At 46.5% G+C, this 18,235-nt stretch overlaps 1 protein-coding gene across 1 annotated transcript in view; it reads left to right on the top strand.

The window, feature by feature from the left end:
* LOC137323950 (INO80 complex subunit D-like) overlaps window positions 1-18,235 on the top strand; it is a 110,708-nt gene that overhangs the window by 3,278 nt on the left and 89,195 nt on the right. Inside the window, 1 exon segment of the mRNA XM_067988095.1 lies at window positions 9,386-9,458. The gene's annotated coding sequence lies outside the window, so the exon portion shown is untranslated.

The following is an 18,235-nucleotide window of genomic DNA, read 5'->3' as shown; positions in this document are numbered from 1 at the left end:
GCTGACTTGATGCTGTTCTTTGCACGAGGTGCTGAAGTCTCTGTGAAGTGGCCCACTCGTTTATGGTGGCTCCTTATACCAGCGCGCTGCTGCAAAGAGTCATGGCACGTGGGTTCTTGCTCATGGGTTCCCAACATAGTGAGTTCCTGATCTCAACCGGGCTGCATGGGTTTGGGGGGGGGGAAGAGAGGGGCGATTTGGGAGAAGGAGGTTAATGGTATTGTGGGAAGATTAGATGGTTCTCTCTTTCCCCTGTAAACAGGGAGGACAGAAAATTGACATGGAAATCATCTGAGATCTCAGTTACAGCTTAGGAGCCTTTTGCACAAAACTTAAGCGTAGAAAAGAAGTAGATTTGACAAGCCTATTCCACATGGGTTGTCACAGGTTTTGTACTGGGCATTTAGTGGGGCTGAATTTTGTGCTTGCTTCAGTTTAGTTCATTGAATTTGCAGGGCTATGGGGAAAGAGCAGGGGAGTGGGACTAATTGGATAGCTCTTTCAAAGAGCTGCCATGGGCATGATGGGTTGAATGGCCTCCTCCTGTGCTGTATGATTCTATGATTAGGCCAGTTGAGTTCCGTTGCATGAAAAACCAAACTTTGACAATTTACATTGTAATACCCTTGCTGCTGCCTCAACTGACAGCAGCTGATTTTTCAGAGTCCGGTCATCAAACCTGGCACCTTCTGGTCCATACAGCACACTGGCATCACCAGCTGAGCCACTGGACACTTTCCTGCGTCTAAATATTTTTTCATAATTTTACTCTTGATACACGGCACATGTCCACAATCGAGAAAGAATTGGCGCTTAAGCATACCTGTGAGTTTTCATGTTGGTTTTCGAGTTAGTCCCATTGACTGTTTTCTGGGATTCTCCACCCCCCCAGTCACCCCCAGACATCCCTCGATCCCAGTCATATAGCGCCCGTCCATCCTGCCGACACAGTGTGCATGAACTGGAGTCACTTGTTCTGGATTGCTGTCCAGCATGTCCTGCTGGAAAGTCAGGCAAGAGCTAGACTGGCTACAGCAGCACCCCGCAGTGAAATAGTCTGCTACTATTTGCTGTGCAAGCTGACGCAAGAGGATTAGCAGCTTGGCTAAAGTTCTGGTGGTCTGCCATCGCTCATAGAACCATTCCCCAGCATGGATCTCAGGAAACATAGGAACAGGAGGAGGCCATTTAGCCCCTGCAGCCTGTTCTGCCATTCAGTTTGATCATGGCTGATCTGTATCATGACTCCATTTACCTGCCTTGCTTCCATATCCATTAATACCCTTACCTAACAAAATCTATCAATCTCGGTTTTGAAATTTTCAATTGACCCCCAGCCTCAACAGCTTTTTGTGGGGGAGAGTTCCAGATTTCCACTACCTTTTGTGTGAAGAAGTGCTTCCTGACATCACCCCTGAACGGCCTAGCTATAATTTGAAGGTCCCTTGTTCTAGACTCCCCCACCAGAGGGAAAGAATCACTGCCCTTCTGAGAATAGAAGAGAGTTGGAGTGGTGGGAGAATCCATGCAGCCTTATGAAGTAAATCCAATCCCTTGTTAGCTGTGTCCTGCTGTGGGCACACACTGTGTTCTTCCCTGGTTTGTTAATATGGAAAATGTTTTAAAAGATTCTTAAAATTGAGCAGTCACTTGTCGTAGCAGATTTGTGTCTAGAAGTGTCAAGGGGGAGGAAGGGCAGACGCAAGTTTCGAGTCACTGCCAGTGATTTCTCACTGTGATTTGAATTTGCACAAGATAGTATCAGCAGCACTTGGAAGTGGTGTTGGTGTGGATTCCGGACAAGATGAGAGAAACACTATTACTGTGTCTTTTTTCTTCTAACGAATCTTTAGTGGGCTAGATTTTCAACCCACTGACTAAGGATATTCTCCCATTGGGAGAAGAGATGTTTCTGACAGTGATGAGTGCATGTCCTCTAAATTTTTCAAACTGCTCGTCAAGTGGGTGCTACATCAGATTGTTTTGATACTGTACCACTTTTAACATGTTCCCCTATTTGCTGCACTCCTTTTCATAGTATCACAGTAGGTACAACATAGGAGGAGGCCATTTGGTCCATCATGCCTATGCTGGCTCTTTGAAAGAGCTATCCAATTAGTCCCATTCCCCAGCTCTTTCCTCATAGCCCTGTAATTTTTCTCCCTTCATGTGATTATTCAATTCCTTTTTGAAAGATACTATTGAATCTGCTTCCACCACTCTTTCAGGCAGTGCATTCCAGATCATAACAACTCACTGCATAAAAAAATGTTTCCTCGTGTCGCCTCTGGCTCTTCTGCCACTCACTCTTGACAGAAAGAAAGAATTTGCATTAATATAGCACAGGCATGATGGACCAAATGACCTCAGGATGCCCCAAAGCGCTTTGCAGCCAATATAGTACATTTGAAGTGTAGTCACTGTTGTAATGTGGTGAAACTCGGCAGCTAATTGACACACAGCAAGCTCCCGCAAATGGCGATGTGATAATGACCAGATCATCTGTTTCAGTGATGTTGGCTGAGGGATAAATATTGGCCAGGACACCAGGGAGAACTCCCCTGCTCTTCTTCGAATAGTCATGATGTGGAGATGCCGGTGATGGACTGGGGTGGACAAACGTAAGGAGTCGTACAACACCAGGTTATATTCCAACAGCTTTATTTGAAATCACAAGCTTTCGGAGCTTTCCTCCTTCGTCAGGTGAGTGCAGGGTTCCATAAAGGGAATCCTACACTCACCTAACGAAGGAGGAAAGCTCCGAAAGCTTGTGATTTCAAATAAAGCTGTTGGACTATAACCTGGTCTTCAAATAGTGACATGGGATCTTTTACATCCACCCGCGAGGGTAGATGGGACCTTAGTTGAACATCTTATCCCAAAAGGCAGAACCTCACAGTGCAGCACTCTTTCAGTACTGCACTGAAGTGTCAGCCTGGATTATGTGCTGAAGTCTCCTGAAGTGGGACTTGAACCCACAACCTCCTGAATCAGAGGCGAGAGTGCTACCACTGTAGCCAAGCTGTTCCAGTACAGCTACAACACTGGCAATGTGGAAAATTGCCCAGGTATGTCTTGTCCACAAAAGGCAGGACTATTACAAACTGGTCAATTACCGCCCCATCAGTCATCAGCAAAGTGATGGAAGGTGTCATCGACAGTGCTATCAAGCGGCACTTACTCACCAATAACCTGCTCACCGATGCTCAGTTTGAGTTCCGCCAGAACCACTAGGCTCTAGACCCTGTTACAGCCTTGGTCCAAACATGGACAAAAGAGCTGAATTTCAGACGTGAGGTGAGAGTGACTGCCCTTGACATCAAGGCAGCATTTGACTGAGTGTGGCACCAAGGAGCCCTAGTAAAATTGAAGTCAATGGGAATCAAGGGGAAAACTCTCCATTGGCTGGAGTCATACCTAGCACAAAGGAAGATGGTAATGGTTGTTGGAGGCCAATCATCTTAGCCCCAGGCATTTGTTGCAGGAGTGCACCAGGGCAGTGTCCTTGGCCCAACCATCTTCAGCTACTTCATCAATGACCTTCACTCCATCATAAGGTCAGAAATGGGGATGTTCGCTGATGATTGCACAGTGTTCAGTTCCATTCGCAACCCCTCAGATAATGAAGCAGTCCGTGCCCGCATGAAGGAAGACGTGGAGAACATGCTGGCTTGGGCTCATAAGTGGCAAGTAACATTCACGCCAGACAAGTGCCAGGCAATGACCATCTCCAACAAGAGAGAGTCCAACCTCCTCCCCTTGACGTTCAACGGCATTGTTATCACCAAATCCCCCACCATCAACATCCTGGGGGTCTCCATTGGCCAGAAACTTAACTGGACCAGCCACATAAATTGGCACAGCACTGATTCTCTTGTGGCTACAAGAGCAGGTCAGAGGCTGAGTATTCTGCAGTGAGTAACTCACCTCCTGACTCCCCAAAGCCTTTCCACCATCTACAAGGCACAAATCAGGAGTGTGATGGAATACTCTCCACTTGCCTGGATGAGTGCAGCTCCAACAATGCTCAAGAAGCTTGACACCATCCAGGAGAAAGCAGCCGGCTTGATTGTCACCCCATCCACCACCCTAAACATTCACTCCCTCCACCACCGGCGCACAGTGGCTGCAGTGTGTACCATCCACAGGATGCACTGCAGCAACTTGCCAAGGCTTCTTCGACAGCACCTCCCAAACCCGCGACCTCTACCACCTAGAAAGACAAGGGCAGCAGGCACATGGGAACACCACCACCTGCACGTTCCCCTCCAAGTCACACACCATCCCGACTTGGAAATATATCGTCATTCCTTCATCGTCGCTGGGTCAAAATCCTGGAACTCCTTTCCTAACAGCACCATGGGAGAACATTCACCACATGGACTGCACCAGTTCCAGAATGCGGCTCATCACCACCTTCTCAAGGGCAATTAGGGATGGGCAATAAATGCTGGCCTTGCCAGCGATGACCACATCCCATGAACGAATTAAAAAAACAAGCCACTGCTGACAGCACTGATTCTTATTGGGGTACGGTATTACCGTTCTCAGTCTCTCTTCGAGACCTCTCAAGTGGTCATTCTTTATGGGAATCCAGATATTGAATGTTGGCAAGCTATTTCACTCTGGAGGGCATCACAGCTGAGCCTGATCCTGTCCACACCCAGCGCCTCCATAAACTTGCAGGGTCACTGGGTGCAGAGATTCTGTTTCCACCCTGCCACATCTCTCTCCAAGGGGTCTTGAGATTTTGAGCTGGACATTCACTGCCTTTACCCATTTGGGAAGCAGAAACTAACGATTTTGCTTCTTCACTTGCTTGCCACATTCTTCCCTCCTTGTGTGTAGTCCTTTGCTCAGTGCCTTGCCCCTGTTGACTTTGACTAAGATTGGGCACCACCCCATATGCTGCAACCCCATGCCACAACAAGTTGGCACACCGCCACCCAGGAAGTACTTGGATGAAGTAACGGAAAGGGTTGATGAGGGTAGTGTGGTTGATGTGTATATGGAGTTTCAAAAGGCATTTGATGTAGTACCACATAATCGACTTGTTAGCAAAATTGAAGCCCATGGGATTAAAGGAACAGTGGCAGCATGGACACAAAATTGGCTAAGGGACAGAAAACAGAGAATAGTGGTGAACGGTTGTTTTTCAGACTGGAGGGAAGTATACAGTGGTGTTCCCCAGGGGTCGGTGTTGGGACCACTGCGCTTTTTGATACATATTAGTGACCTGGTCTTGGGAATACAGGGCATAATTTCAAAGTTTTTGCAGATGACTCGAAGCTTGGAAATGTAGTAAACAGTGAGGAGGATAGTAACAGACTTCAGGAGGACATAGACAGACTGGTGAAATGGGCAGACACATGGCAGATGAAATTTAACGCAGAGAAGTGTGAAGTGATACATTTTGGTAGGAGGAATGAGGAGAGGCGATATAAACTAAATGGTACAATTTTAAAAGGGGTGCAGGAACAGAGTGACCTGGGGGTGTACGTACACAAGTCTTTGAAGGTGGCAGAACAAGTTGAAAAGGTTGTTTAAAAAGGCCCATGGGATCCTAGCCTTTATAAATAGAGGCATAGAGTACAAAAGCAAGGAAGTTATGCTAAACCTTTATAAAACACTGGTTAGGCCCCAGCTGGAGAATTGTGTCCAATTCTGGGCACCACACTTTAGGAAGGATGTCAAGGCATTAGAGACTGTGTAGAAGAGATTTACTAGAACGGTACCAGGGTTGAAAGACTTGTTATGTGGTGAAGCTGGGGTTGTTCTCCTTAGAGCAGAGAGGGTTAAAGGGAGATTTGATAGAGGTGTTCAAAATCATGAAGGGTTTTGATAGAGTAAATAAGGAGAAACTGTTTCCAGTGGCAGAAGGGTCAGTAACCAGAGGACACAAATTTAAGATAATTGACAAAAGAAGCAAAGGGGAATTGGATGTATACTTGAAGGGAAAAATTTGCAGGGTTATGGGGAAAGAGCAGGGGAGTGGGACTAATTGGATGACTCTTTCAAAGAGCTGGCATGGGCACAATGGGCCGAATGGTCTGTGATTTTATGATGGCCTTCACTGAAATTTGACTATTTGAATAAGCTGCTGTGTGCTTTGTAATGTGTGAGACCCTATACAATATTGGACTGTAAAGGAAGCTGAGAGGCAGTGTAGCTCTGCAGCTCAGGGTAGCAGGGTGGGGGGGGTGATGGCAGGGGTGGGGGAAGGGTGGTGGAGGAGTGGAGAGGTGGAGGAGGTGTCTGAGCGAGAGTCCAGATCCTGAAGTCAAGGGCACAATAATCTCTAGTATTCAGCCGTAGATCAGTGGTAGCACTTTCGACTCTGAGTCAGAAGATCGTGGGTTCAAGTCCCACTCCAGAGACATGAGCACATTATCTAGGCTGACAATCCAGTACAGCACTGTCCGAGGTGCCGTCTTTCATATGGGATGTATGTCCTCTTGGATGGACATAAAAGATCCCATGGAACTATTTCAAAGAAGAGCAGAGGAGTTCTTCCAATCTCATGGCCAATATTGATTCCTCAACCGACACCTAAAACAAATGATCTGGTTATTATCTCATTGCTGTTTGTGGGACCTTGCTGTGCGCAAATTGACTGCTGCATTTCATACATTACAGTGACTACACTTCCATAGTACTTTATTGGCTGTAAAGGGCTTTGGGACGTCCTGAGGTTGTGAAAGGGACTATATAAATGCAAGTCCTCTCTTTCATGGAGAGAGCATGACCTAGCCAGCTAAAACCATGGAGCTTATTACCACAGAGCACTGGTATCCTTCCAGCAGGACTATCCCACCTGTTAGGATGTTGGTTTGCAGGATTATCTGGAGCCAAATGGGAAGAGTCCAAGGTCCAATCAATGAACCAGGCCGAGTGGTCAAACATCAACAGTGCTGTCAATATTGGGGACCAGTCTGGTTCAGCTACCTGAACACCAAGTCTGTCACAGAGGACTGACTGGCCTACAAGCTCCCATCGCCAGGCACGTTATCTTGGAGCTAACCCGACACCAAGGAAAGCCAATTACCCCATGTTCCCCCACAAGGAAGATAAGTCGGCAGTGGGGTGAGGTTCAGTACGGTGTATTTTAAACGCAGTCAGACACATAGACAGTGCATTTTATTTTTGTTGTAAAGTGTTTCGTTAACTGATAGTTTTGGCTCAGCGATTGGTCAGTAATGTGCAGTAGAAGCCCTGGTTCTGAGGCTGGGCTCAGCTGCTGCCTGTCCACAGGTATGCCACTGTCTGTCTGCTAATGGTGTAGTGAACATCACACTGTTTAATGCTGGTGAGCTTAATCTAAAGCTTGAGGTGCACCCTTGTGTTTATCGAGCTCTTTGTTCCCATTGTAGGCTGAAACATCCTGGAATGTTCATTTTCGTGCTGACTATACAATCTAAAGTCTGCACTGCAGTGTTGTATGGTTACAGGTCTCAAAAAAACGATCTCGAACAGTGTCACTTTCCTCATCCCACAAAAGATCCTGATCGGTCTGGGAGGATTGCGGATCATCTGCGCTGGCCCTGACCCCAAATCCGCAGGTGGACTTGCTGACCTCACGAGTCTCTTGCCCTGTCTGATCCAGTCATCAGATGGTTTCCCTGCCACATTGGGGGTCGGGACAGCGCAGATGATCCACAGTTCTTCCAGATGACTTGGAAACTCTCTCCCAAAGAACTCTTAACTCTTTTGAACATGAAATTCGCCGTGCAATATTTCATCTCTTCTGCCACGCCCCATTCCTTAGTCCCTCTGTGATGAGAGTTCAAGCATCTCCTTCCCAGGTAATCTCCGTTACTGGCCTCTGGGTGATGCTTAACAGTGGAGCAGCGTGGCTTCCCTTTCAGTTCCCCTCTGCAGCTCCACTGTGAGAAAGTGCTTGGTTTCACTCCTGACTCTGTGGCTGAGATCAGTAATTCAGTCTCGCCACTTCTTACAGCATATTAACTTTTTAGCAAAAATTTATTTTGGTTTTACTGTTATTTTTAGACAATGTGCGCCAATAACTTCAGCAAGGAGGAAGTACCAAATCCAACCGTGAGAGGAGAATAGGTTTCACATCAATCGAGATAGTTAGTAACCAGGACGGTTTCACCAGTTGTCAAACAAGTTCTGTGTATGTGTCTGTTTGTTACTTACTGTCTCTCTCTCTCTCTCTCACTCTCGCATTCTCTCTTCCTCTCGCATTCTCGCACTCCCTCTTGCAATCTGGCTCTCCTTCCCCTTCTCTGTCTCTGTCTCTGTCTCTGTCTCTTTCTCTCTCTCTCTCTCTCTTCGCCCCCCCCCCCCCCCTTTCTCTCCAGGTGTCAGCTGTGGCTCAGTTGGTAACACTCTTGCCTCTGAATCAGAAGGTTATGGGTTTAAGTCCCACTCCAGAGACTGGAGCATAAAAATCTAGGGTGACACTCTAGCGCAGTACTGTGGGAGCGTTGCACTGTTGGAGGAGCCATCTTACAGATGAGACGTTAAACTGAGGCCCTGTCTGCCCCCTCAGGTGGACGTAAAAGATCCCACAGCATTATTTTGAAGAAGAGCAGGGGAGTTCTCCCTGGTGTCCTGGCCAATATTCATCCCTCAAACAACATCACTTTAAAAAAAAAGATTATCTGGTCATTCATCTCACTGCTGTTTATGGGATCTTGCTGTGTGCAAATTGGTTGCAGCGTTTCCTACATTACAACAGTGACTACACTTCAAAAAGTACTTCATTGGCTGTAAAGCGCTTTGGGACGTCCTGAGGTTGTGAAAAGCGCTGTATAAATGCAAGTCTTTCTTTTCTTTCTCTCTTCCCCCACGTGCTCCAACTAAAAGCTGTTGAGATGAATCCAGTTCTTTCCCACTATTTGTACCTAGCAGTAAGATTCTGTTTCAGCTAGTTGTATAATTCTGTTAGAGAAAGGCACTACCTGGTGCAGCCCTAAGCCACACCTGGGAAGTTCCCAGGCTCGGTCCCAACTCTGTGGTGGATTGGCTGACCTACCTGGCAGCACTTGGGGACACTGCAGTTTGCCTTCAGGACTCCTGGGCCAGCGATGAGGGACACATCAGTAAGGGGGTTACCTCTCCTGTTTGCTTACCTCGTGATTCCTTATGGAAATAGACGTGTGTGCATGCACACTGGGTGAGGCCAGCATCATGTTCACATGGCCCACCTGCACACACTGTCTGGGCTCACACATGGAAAGTGTGTACTTGGCAGAGGTATTGGAGGGTACCTGTGGAACTGTACCCCAAGAAGGAGTTAACAGCTTCTTTAGTGGTTGTGGGGGATGGGAAACTTTTAACTAATTTTCTAAAACTATACGTTATATAAATTCCATGAGTGTGAAATGACACTGATGTATGAATCTCTGCTTTGTACTCCCAGGGGGCATGAAGTGCAGACTTATACCCTGGATCTTGCCATCTGTCTCCACGGGTCCTGCTAACTGGCTAAACCGGTAATTTTTCTTTTTTTCTAGAATTTTAAAAGAAAATCCATGGTTCCCTTTTTATGTGTTTAGAATGCTGAGCTGAAGAAATGTTGACTGAACTTAGCTTGTGCAAGGCAAGCTTGTAAAGAAAAGCACACTGCGTTATCGGTACACCAGCAGAGCCTCGCCATTGCCCCTCTTCCCGTCTAATTTTTTTAAAATACTGCATTGAAGGGATAATTTTTACTGGCTGGTAGGTTAGTTTATTGTAGTCACCTTTATAATAATACTCTTCCCAGTATAGAGTTGGACTCACCATTAGGACCGCATTTTAAGACAGAAATTTAAGCGAGATCATGAAGGATTGTTCTTCGAGCAGAGCAGAGAAGGTTAAGGGGAGATTTAATAGAAGTGTTCAAAATCACGTTGGGTTTTGATGCAGTAAATAAGGAGAAACTGTTTCTACTGGCAGATGGGTCAGTAACCAGAGGACACAGATATAAGGTAATTGGCAAAACAGCCAAGGGGGAGATGAGAATTTTGATGATGTGATTTAGAATGCACTGCCTGAAAGAGTGGTGGAAGCAGGTTCAATAGTAACTTTCAAAAGGGAATTGGATAAATACTTGAAGGGGAGGAACTTGCAGGGCTAAGGGGGAAAGAGGAGGGGAATGGGACTAATTGGATAGCTCCTTCAAACAGCAGGAGCAATGGGCCTCTTTCTGTGCTGTAAGATTCTATAAAGTAACGTCTGTAGTATCCAGATGACTCAGTTGGGAAAGATGGCAGGTGCCGAGTTAGCTGATCGCAACGGGGAGGGTCAGTATGAGCGGTGCTTAAATTAGCCTCAGTGCTCTGATGAAGGGGAAAAATTGCCCTGGGTTTCCCTGGCTGATCACTGTCCATTGACGACTCCTCCAAATGTGCTTGCGTGGACAGTAGGTGAGAGCAGGAATGGCTCGGTTATGTTGCCATACATGGTCGAAGAGCCTGAGTGCTACCTGCTGTCTAGGCTATCACTTGGATGAATGGCCACTGGGACATGCTGCTGGTGCACAACGCCTTTTTGAGAAAGGAGAGAAGAATAGGGACAAGATAAGCATCCTTTTAACACACTCAATTTCCAGGAGATGACAATTACTGACTTTTAAGGCACTTTATCTAAAAACTGCAGCCGATGGCAAACGTGAGGGTTTGTCTTGCTGTCAGCTGCAATTAGGCAATGTAAACTGCCCACCTCACCATCCAGTGGAGGCATCACTGTTTTGTGGATAAAGGTGTCAGACGTGACTTAGTGGTAGCTCTCTTGCTTCTGAGTCAGAAGGTCATGGATTCAAGTCCCACTCCAGGGACTTGAGCACATAACCTAGGCTGACATTCCAGTGCAGTACTGAGGGAGTGCTGCACTATCGGAGGTGCCATTTTCTGATAAGACGTTAAACTGAGGCCTGCCTGCCCTCTCAGGTGGATGTTAAAGATTCCATAGTACTACTTCGAAGAAGAGCAGGGGAGTTGTCCCCAATGTCCTGGCCAACATTTATCCCTCAACTAGCATCATTAAAACAGACTATCTGGTACTAGCAACAGCATTTCTGAGGTGTGTATTGCTTTAGCTCTTGCTCTTATTTATATTGCACAGGGAAGAATTGTTTGACCTCGCCCCTCCCTATCTCTGTAATCTCCTCCAGCCTTACAACTCTCCGAGAACTCAATTCTGGCCTCTTGCGCATCCCCCACTTCCTTCGCCCCACCATTGGCGGCCTTGCCTTCAGCCGTCTTGACCCGAAGCTCTGGAATTCCCTCCCTAAACCCCTCTGTCTCTCCACCACTCTCTCCTTTTAAGATGCTTCTTAAAACCTACCTCTTTGACCAAGCTTTTGGTCACCTGTCCTAATATCTCTTTGAGTCTCTGTTTCAAATTTTGTCTGATTACGATCCTGTGAAGCGCCTTGGGACGTTTTACTATGTTAAAGCTATATAAATGCAAGTTGTTGTTGTGATAACTGGAGTGCTGCAACTATACTAGTGCTGTAGCCCAGTCACAAATCATAGAAAGGTTACAGCACGGAAGGAGGCCATTCGGCCCGTCGAGTCTGTGCCGGCTCTATGCAAGAGCAATCCAGCTAGTCCCACTCCCCCGCCCTATCACTGTAGCCCTGCAAATTTTTTCCCTTCAAGTACTTATCCAGTTCCCTTTTGAAGGCCATGATTGAATCTGCCTCCACCACCCCCTCGGGCAGTGCATTCCAGATCATATCCGCTCGCTGTGTAAAAAAGTTTGTCCTCATGTCACCTTAAATCTATGTCCTCTTGTCCTTGACCCTTCTGCCAAAAGGAACAGTTTCTCTCTATCTGCTCTATTTAGACCCTTCATGATTTTGAATACCTCTATCAAATCTCCACTCAATCGTCTCTGTTCTAAGGAGAACAACCCCAGCTTCTCCAGTCTATCCACATAACCAAGGTCCCTCATCCCTGGAATCATTCTAATAAATCTGTCCTGCACCCTCTCTAAGGCCTTCACATCTTTCCTAAAGTGCGGTGCCCAGAACTGGACACAGCTCTCCAGTTGTGGCTCAACCAGTGTTTTATAAAGGTTCATCATGACTTCCATACTTTTGTACCCTGTGCCCCTATTTATAAAGCCCAGGATCCCATATGCTTTTTTAACCACTTTCACAACCTGCCCTACCACCTTCAGCGATTTGTGCACATATACCCCCAGATCTTTCTGTTCCTGTAGTCCTTTGAGTTGTGCCCTCTAGTTTATATTGCCTCTCCTCGTTCTTCCTACCGAAATGTATCACTTTGTTTAATTGGATAGCTCTTTCAAAGAGCCGGCACAGGCACAATGGGCCGAATGGCCTCCTCCTATGATAAGCCACTGGAGTGGAGCTAGAACCCACGACCTTCATTGACTCTGAGGCAAGAGTGCTATCACTGAGCCACGGCTGACACTGAATAAAGAGCATGTGCTCTCTGAATCGTACTCTAGTGTGAATCTCACAAGATTGAAGCAAGTTCCAACACAGTGGCTGGGAGCTGGACGTGTGTTCGCATCTGTACTTTCCTCTCAAAAGATCGCTGTCTGAAGTTACTGAGCCACAGTTCCTCCCCACGTGGAGGGGCTTCCGGCAACTGCCAGGATCTTGGACTCCTCCCCACATGGAGGGGCTCCCTGCAGTCACTGTTGTGCATCTCCTGGTTGCCTGATGGAGACCAGCTGGATCTCTTCCCCCTTCCTCTCCCAAAAAAATGTGACTCTTCCTCGGAGTGAGGCTCCACAGGCCCCATCGGCTCTCTAATACCCTGCCCAAGCGATCGATCTTGATGTGTGAGCCTAGTCAGTGAATTTGGGCATGGTATTTGAGCCCAATCTGTGCTCACCCATCATCCCCGCAGACACACACCTTTGTTATTCAGTGACCTCCTGCTCAATCAGGAATGGGAGCCCTGGTTGATGTGTTTTTCTTTGACCGCCCTCCCCCTATGATTCCCTTGCCCTGAGGCCAGTTGATGCATTTTCCCTACTCCCTGACTGAGATTGGGCAACTCGGCACAGACCATGATTCAAATAATACCTTTTATAGTAAACATTCTGTGGTGTTTGCTCCCATATTATTGCAGCACAGTGAGCAGGGTCTGCCAAGGGCCATATAGGCTTGTCCATTGCAACAGAAATACCTGCATCAGACAGGGGCTATAATAAAATATTGATATATTAGGTTCTAAATCCCCTTGTACTTATTTGGAACTGCAAAATAATTTGCTTATTTATGCCCTCCTGTGAAACCCTTCATAATATCCTGCTGTTAGTACGTCATCATTACTAATCACTTCACAGAATGGAATGTTCCAAAATACATGTAAATGGGGAAAGAATGAAGATTTTTTTTCCCGATGTATTTACTATACTTAAAAATATTTGACAAAAGGTCTCTATATCCTTTTTCTGTCTATTATTATGACGAATCATGCGCCTGTAATATTGTGTGATAGCAATAATGTAGTGAACACGTCATGTTGCTGATTGGTTTGTGCTTGTCAGATGACACCACAGACTACTTACATAGAATTACATAGAGTTTACAGCATAGAAACAGGCCTTTCAGCCCAACTGGTCTTTGCTGGCATTTATGCTCCACACCTCCTCCCACCTCTCTTCATCTAACCCTATTTACATATCCTTCTATTCCTTTCTCTCTCATGTACTTATCTAGCTTCCCTTTAAATGCATCTATGCTATTCACCTCAACCACTCCATGTGGTAGCGAGTTCCACATTCTAATCACTCTCTGGGTAAAGAAGTTTCTCCTCAATTCCCTGTTGGATTTATTAGTGACTGTCTTATATTTACGGCCTCTAGTTTTGGATTCCCCCACAAGTGGAAACATCTTCTCTACGTCTACCCTATCAAACCCTTTCAGAATCTTAAAGACCTCGATCAGGTCACCCCTCAGCCTTCTCTTTTCTAGAGAAAAGAGCCCCAGCCTGTTTAGTCTTTCCTGATAGTTATAACCCCTCAGTTTTTGCATCACATATAGTCTAGTGGTGAAATATATATGTGCATATGACATTCTGCTTCCCTTATAATTCATTTTCTCATAAGATTAGGAAAAAAAAATTAATCCATTTTCGTCCTGCAGCCATGATAATTGCTGTTACTCTCACCAATCCCAGGTTAATCCGCTGCCCTGGCATTTTATCCCTTCTTGGCCTTTGCCCTGCTGCCCTCCTGATCTGGCTCCGCTCCGCTCCCTCCCACCAAGCACTGCCCTTCTGTCCCGCCCTTGCTGTAGTTGAAGGATTTCCCCCCAGCTCCACATCCATTCCTGCCACTCTCCGCGGCCCGCGCTCCTCTCCGCGGCCCCTCTTTTGTGGCCCTGTGATGTTCCGTAGCCGGCTATTCATACGTTGTGTACTTCTGCTCACACTAACTCCTAACTTAAACATCAGCCTCTTCCTCTCAGGCCCTGCACTATCTTAGAAACATAGGAACAGGAGGAGGCCATTCAGCCCCTCGAGCCTTTTCTACAATTCAATTAGATCATGGCTGATCTCTATCTTAACTCCATCTACCCGCCTTGGTTCCATGTCCCTTAATACCCTTACCCAACAAAAATCTATCAATCTCGGTTTTGAAATTTTTAATTGACCCCCAGTCTCAACAGCTTTTTGGGGGAGAGAGTTCCAGATTTCCACTACCGTTTGTGTGAAGAAGTGATTCCTGGCATCACCCCTGAATGGCCCAGCTCTAATTTTAAGGTTATGCCCCCTTGTTCTGGACTCCTCCACCAGAAGAAATAGTTTCTCGCTATCTACTCTATTGAATCCTTTAATCATCTTAAACACCTCAATTAGGTCACCCCTTAATCATCTATACTTGAGGGAATACAAGCCTATGCAACCTGTCCTTATAATTTAAACCTTTTAGCCCCTATCATTCTGGAGAATCTGCGCTGCATCCTCTCCAAGGCGAATATATCCTTCCTGAGGTGCGGTGCCCAGAGCTGAACACAGTAGTCCAAATGCAATCTAACTTGAGCTTTATATATCAGTCTTCATCCCAGCCAAGGCTCCGCTGCCTTCCCAGGTCCAATACTCTCTCTCTGACCCAGCCATGCCCTGCTACCATCTACCCTTTACCAACCCCAGTGCTTCTCCCTCCCTCCCTGCCCCTCTCACCCTCTGTCTTTCCTTCCTTCCCCCATTCCAAGCCCTGCAGTGTTCTCGCTCCCTTCCAGCCTCAGGACCCTGCTGCCTTTCACAGGTCCTCTCTTACTCCATCCCTCCTGATCGGTGCCCCTGTTTTCCTTACCTTGTCTCAGCCCAGCCCCTGGACACCTGCTGTCACCCAGGCTACCTGGCCTCTCCTCCCTCATGTTCCTGGTGAGCTCAGACACAGCATTGCCAGTTGGAGATGTGCTTCTGAATCTATTGCAGCAGAAATGCCAGCTAGCCTGCCACGAACGTGTACCCTAAGCCTTGGCCTTCTCTCTCTCTCTCTCTCTCACCCTCCGCCCACCCTCCCGTTCCAGCTCAAAGAACCTTTTGCGTTCTCTTTGGTACTGTGCAAAAGATCGGATGTTTGTGCCGTCTTCAGAGACCAACTAGGAGATCATTTCTGATCCTGCTTTCAGAGTCACTTGACCATTCACTGAAGTCTTAAGAAAATATTGATTATTTTTAACTCTTATTTCCCTCTCCCTATAATGGCCTCTCATCTGTGATCCGCCTTCCTTTTTAATTTTCACGTTCTCCCTTTCTTTTGCTTTTTTTCATTGACAGTTGTTAATCCTTTAGCCCCAAATAATCTGTGTGTGTTCTATTCAGCTTTTTTTTAAATGGAAGTCCTGTGATCCCAAGATTTTGCTGTTAACTGTTAAGAGGCCAAAGTTAGTGACATTCCAGTGAGTAAAAAGGCACTGCTCATCGAAATACTAATCGGTACAGCCCACAAGGTCCCAGCTTTGATTTCCGGTTTGTGCTGATTTAAGGGTCTCGATCGGGGGCAGCAGTCAGGTGCACTGCAATTAACTGCAGCCACCCTGGGTTGGGGCGGGTTTTGGGCCAGGGAGTTCCTGGCTGCCGATCACTATCCAGCCGTCCCTGTTGTCAAAAGGTGCATGTGTGGATGTCAGATGAGGGTGGTTGCAGGCATGGCTGTGATGCCCTCCTTAGTCAAATAGCCCACCAGCACAAATTGCCCAGGTGCTCTCATGAAGAGTGACCACTTGATGTGTGGCTACTGGAAAGGAGATGAAACCGAGGAGTGTTGATGTATCACTGGAATTTTCCATTACCATTGCAGCACTGGGACTCTTCCTGCAGTCAGCATGTGGTGTAGTAGATCCCAGGCAGGTGTGATATGTCATTTGTACAGTGGATGGTATAACATTCGAGAGTGTGATTCCTCCATCTGGCTGTACACGCACTACCCTATTTGATTATCGTGAGGTAGTTTTAAGATGGTTTCTAAACAGCACTAAGTTGTTCCAATGTGTTTGATGAATAGATCACATGAGGTGAGTGACTGGTATTTGGGATGTCTTGCCAGATATCGGTGGTGGAACAGGAAGTGCAGAGCAGGGTGGTAACCGGATTAGAAGCTGAGGAGTCAAACAGCGACACACAGTTAGACAGGGATGCACACAAATAAAATAAATAATCATCAGATCGGGGTCGGGGGGCGGTGGGAGCAAGAAAGGAAGGAAGCAAAATAAAGAGCAGAGCAAGCAGGGAGAGGGAAGTGCAGATATCAGGTGTGATGTCTGGACCACAAGATAGCCTGCTGCCACTTGTCAAGGCTCACAGGTAAAGTATAGGCACTACTAAAAACTCATTTGTTGAATATTGTATAAGGGGGTGGGGGGGAAAGGAGAGCTTCTGTAATTGGTTATCCAGCAAGTTGGTCCAAAGGGGTATCTGCATGTTTATACTTGTGTTCAAATCCATCCGTGGATTTGCCGTGCAGACTGAACTCATTCATGTAAGACTGTTGTCCTCTTGCGCATCCCCGATTTTCATCGCTCCACTGTTGGCAGCCATGCCTTCAGCTGCCTAGGCCCTAAGCTCTGGAATTCCCTCCCTAAACCTCTCCGCCGCTCCACTTCTTTCTCCTCCTATAAGACTCCTTAAAACCTACCTCTGACCAAGCTTTTGATCACCTGTCCCAATATCTCCTAATGTGGCTCAGTGTCAAATTTTGTTTGATTACGCTCCTGTGAAGCGCCTTGGGATGTTTTACTATGTTAAAGGCACTGTATAAATGCAAGTTGTTGTTGGGTGTGGTACCCAATGGCTACCAGTACCTGTGGATTTGAACTCCAGCAGGAGTCAGTGTCCTCAGGAGAGGAGGGGAGAAAAACACAGTTTTTAAAAAAAAAATCAATATATCACTGGCCTTTGCCATTGGTGTACTGGGAAATTCCTGAAGTCACTACATTACATAGCAGATGCCACACAGTTATGACTTGACATTCATGCAGTGAATGAAACCAGATATGTAACACTTGAGAGCACTTCTCTTATTTACAGTTCCTAATTCCATGATTATAGTATAGGCTCAGCTGGTAAATCTGCAGCATCCCGTTCATTAAATCCCAGCACCACATCACACGGGCTTTGGGGAATGGGGAAAGCAGCCTTCCTGTTTGGACATGTGCAGTTTTCCGGTACTTGGTCACCCTGTTTAGATTTCTGGATCATTGGGTTCCAATTGGAGTCGGTGTGTTTAATGTTTATAATCCTTGCTCGACAGTGAAAGCACGTGTTTCAGTTCAGTCACTTTGGTGGGACTGTGTCAGCTTTGAATTACATCTTATATATTTTTGTGCTGATCAAGATGAGGAATACCAGTGCTGGGAAGGAGAACTGCCTTTCTGCTTTACGTGCTAGGTTGAATATAGCACTCTTCTTTATGGGCTGCAAGTGAGAGTATTAGCTTGCGCTAATTTTATCGGTAGCTGGTCAACACTGTCCAAACTCCTTTTCAAGTAGGTTTGTATTCATTCTAGAGATGTGGGCTTTGCTGGCAGGACCGGCATTTATTGCCTCATCCCTAGTACAACTGAGTGTGGCTTTCTAGGCCACTTCAGAGGACAGTTAAGAATCGCGTTGGTGTGGAACTGGAGTCACATATAGGCCAGACCAGGCAAGGACGGCAGATTTCCTTCCCTAAAGGGCATTTGTGAACCAGCTGGGCTTTTTACGACAATCCGACAGCTTCGTGGTCAGTTTTCAGATTTTTAAAACTGAATTCAAATTCTCAAACTGCCGTGGTGGGATTTATCTGCCTGTGAGGC

The sequence above is a fragment of the Heptranchias perlo genome, chromosome 7 (genome assembly GCF_035084215.1).
Source record: "Heptranchias perlo isolate sHepPer1 chromosome 7, sHepPer1.hap1, whole genome shotgun sequence".
Taxonomy (NCBI): Eukaryota; Metazoa; Chordata; class Chondrichthyes; order Hexanchiformes; family Hexanchidae; genus Heptranchias; species Heptranchias perlo.
Note: the sequence above shows the minus strand (reverse complement) of the source record. Positions and strands in the feature narration are given on the sequence as shown.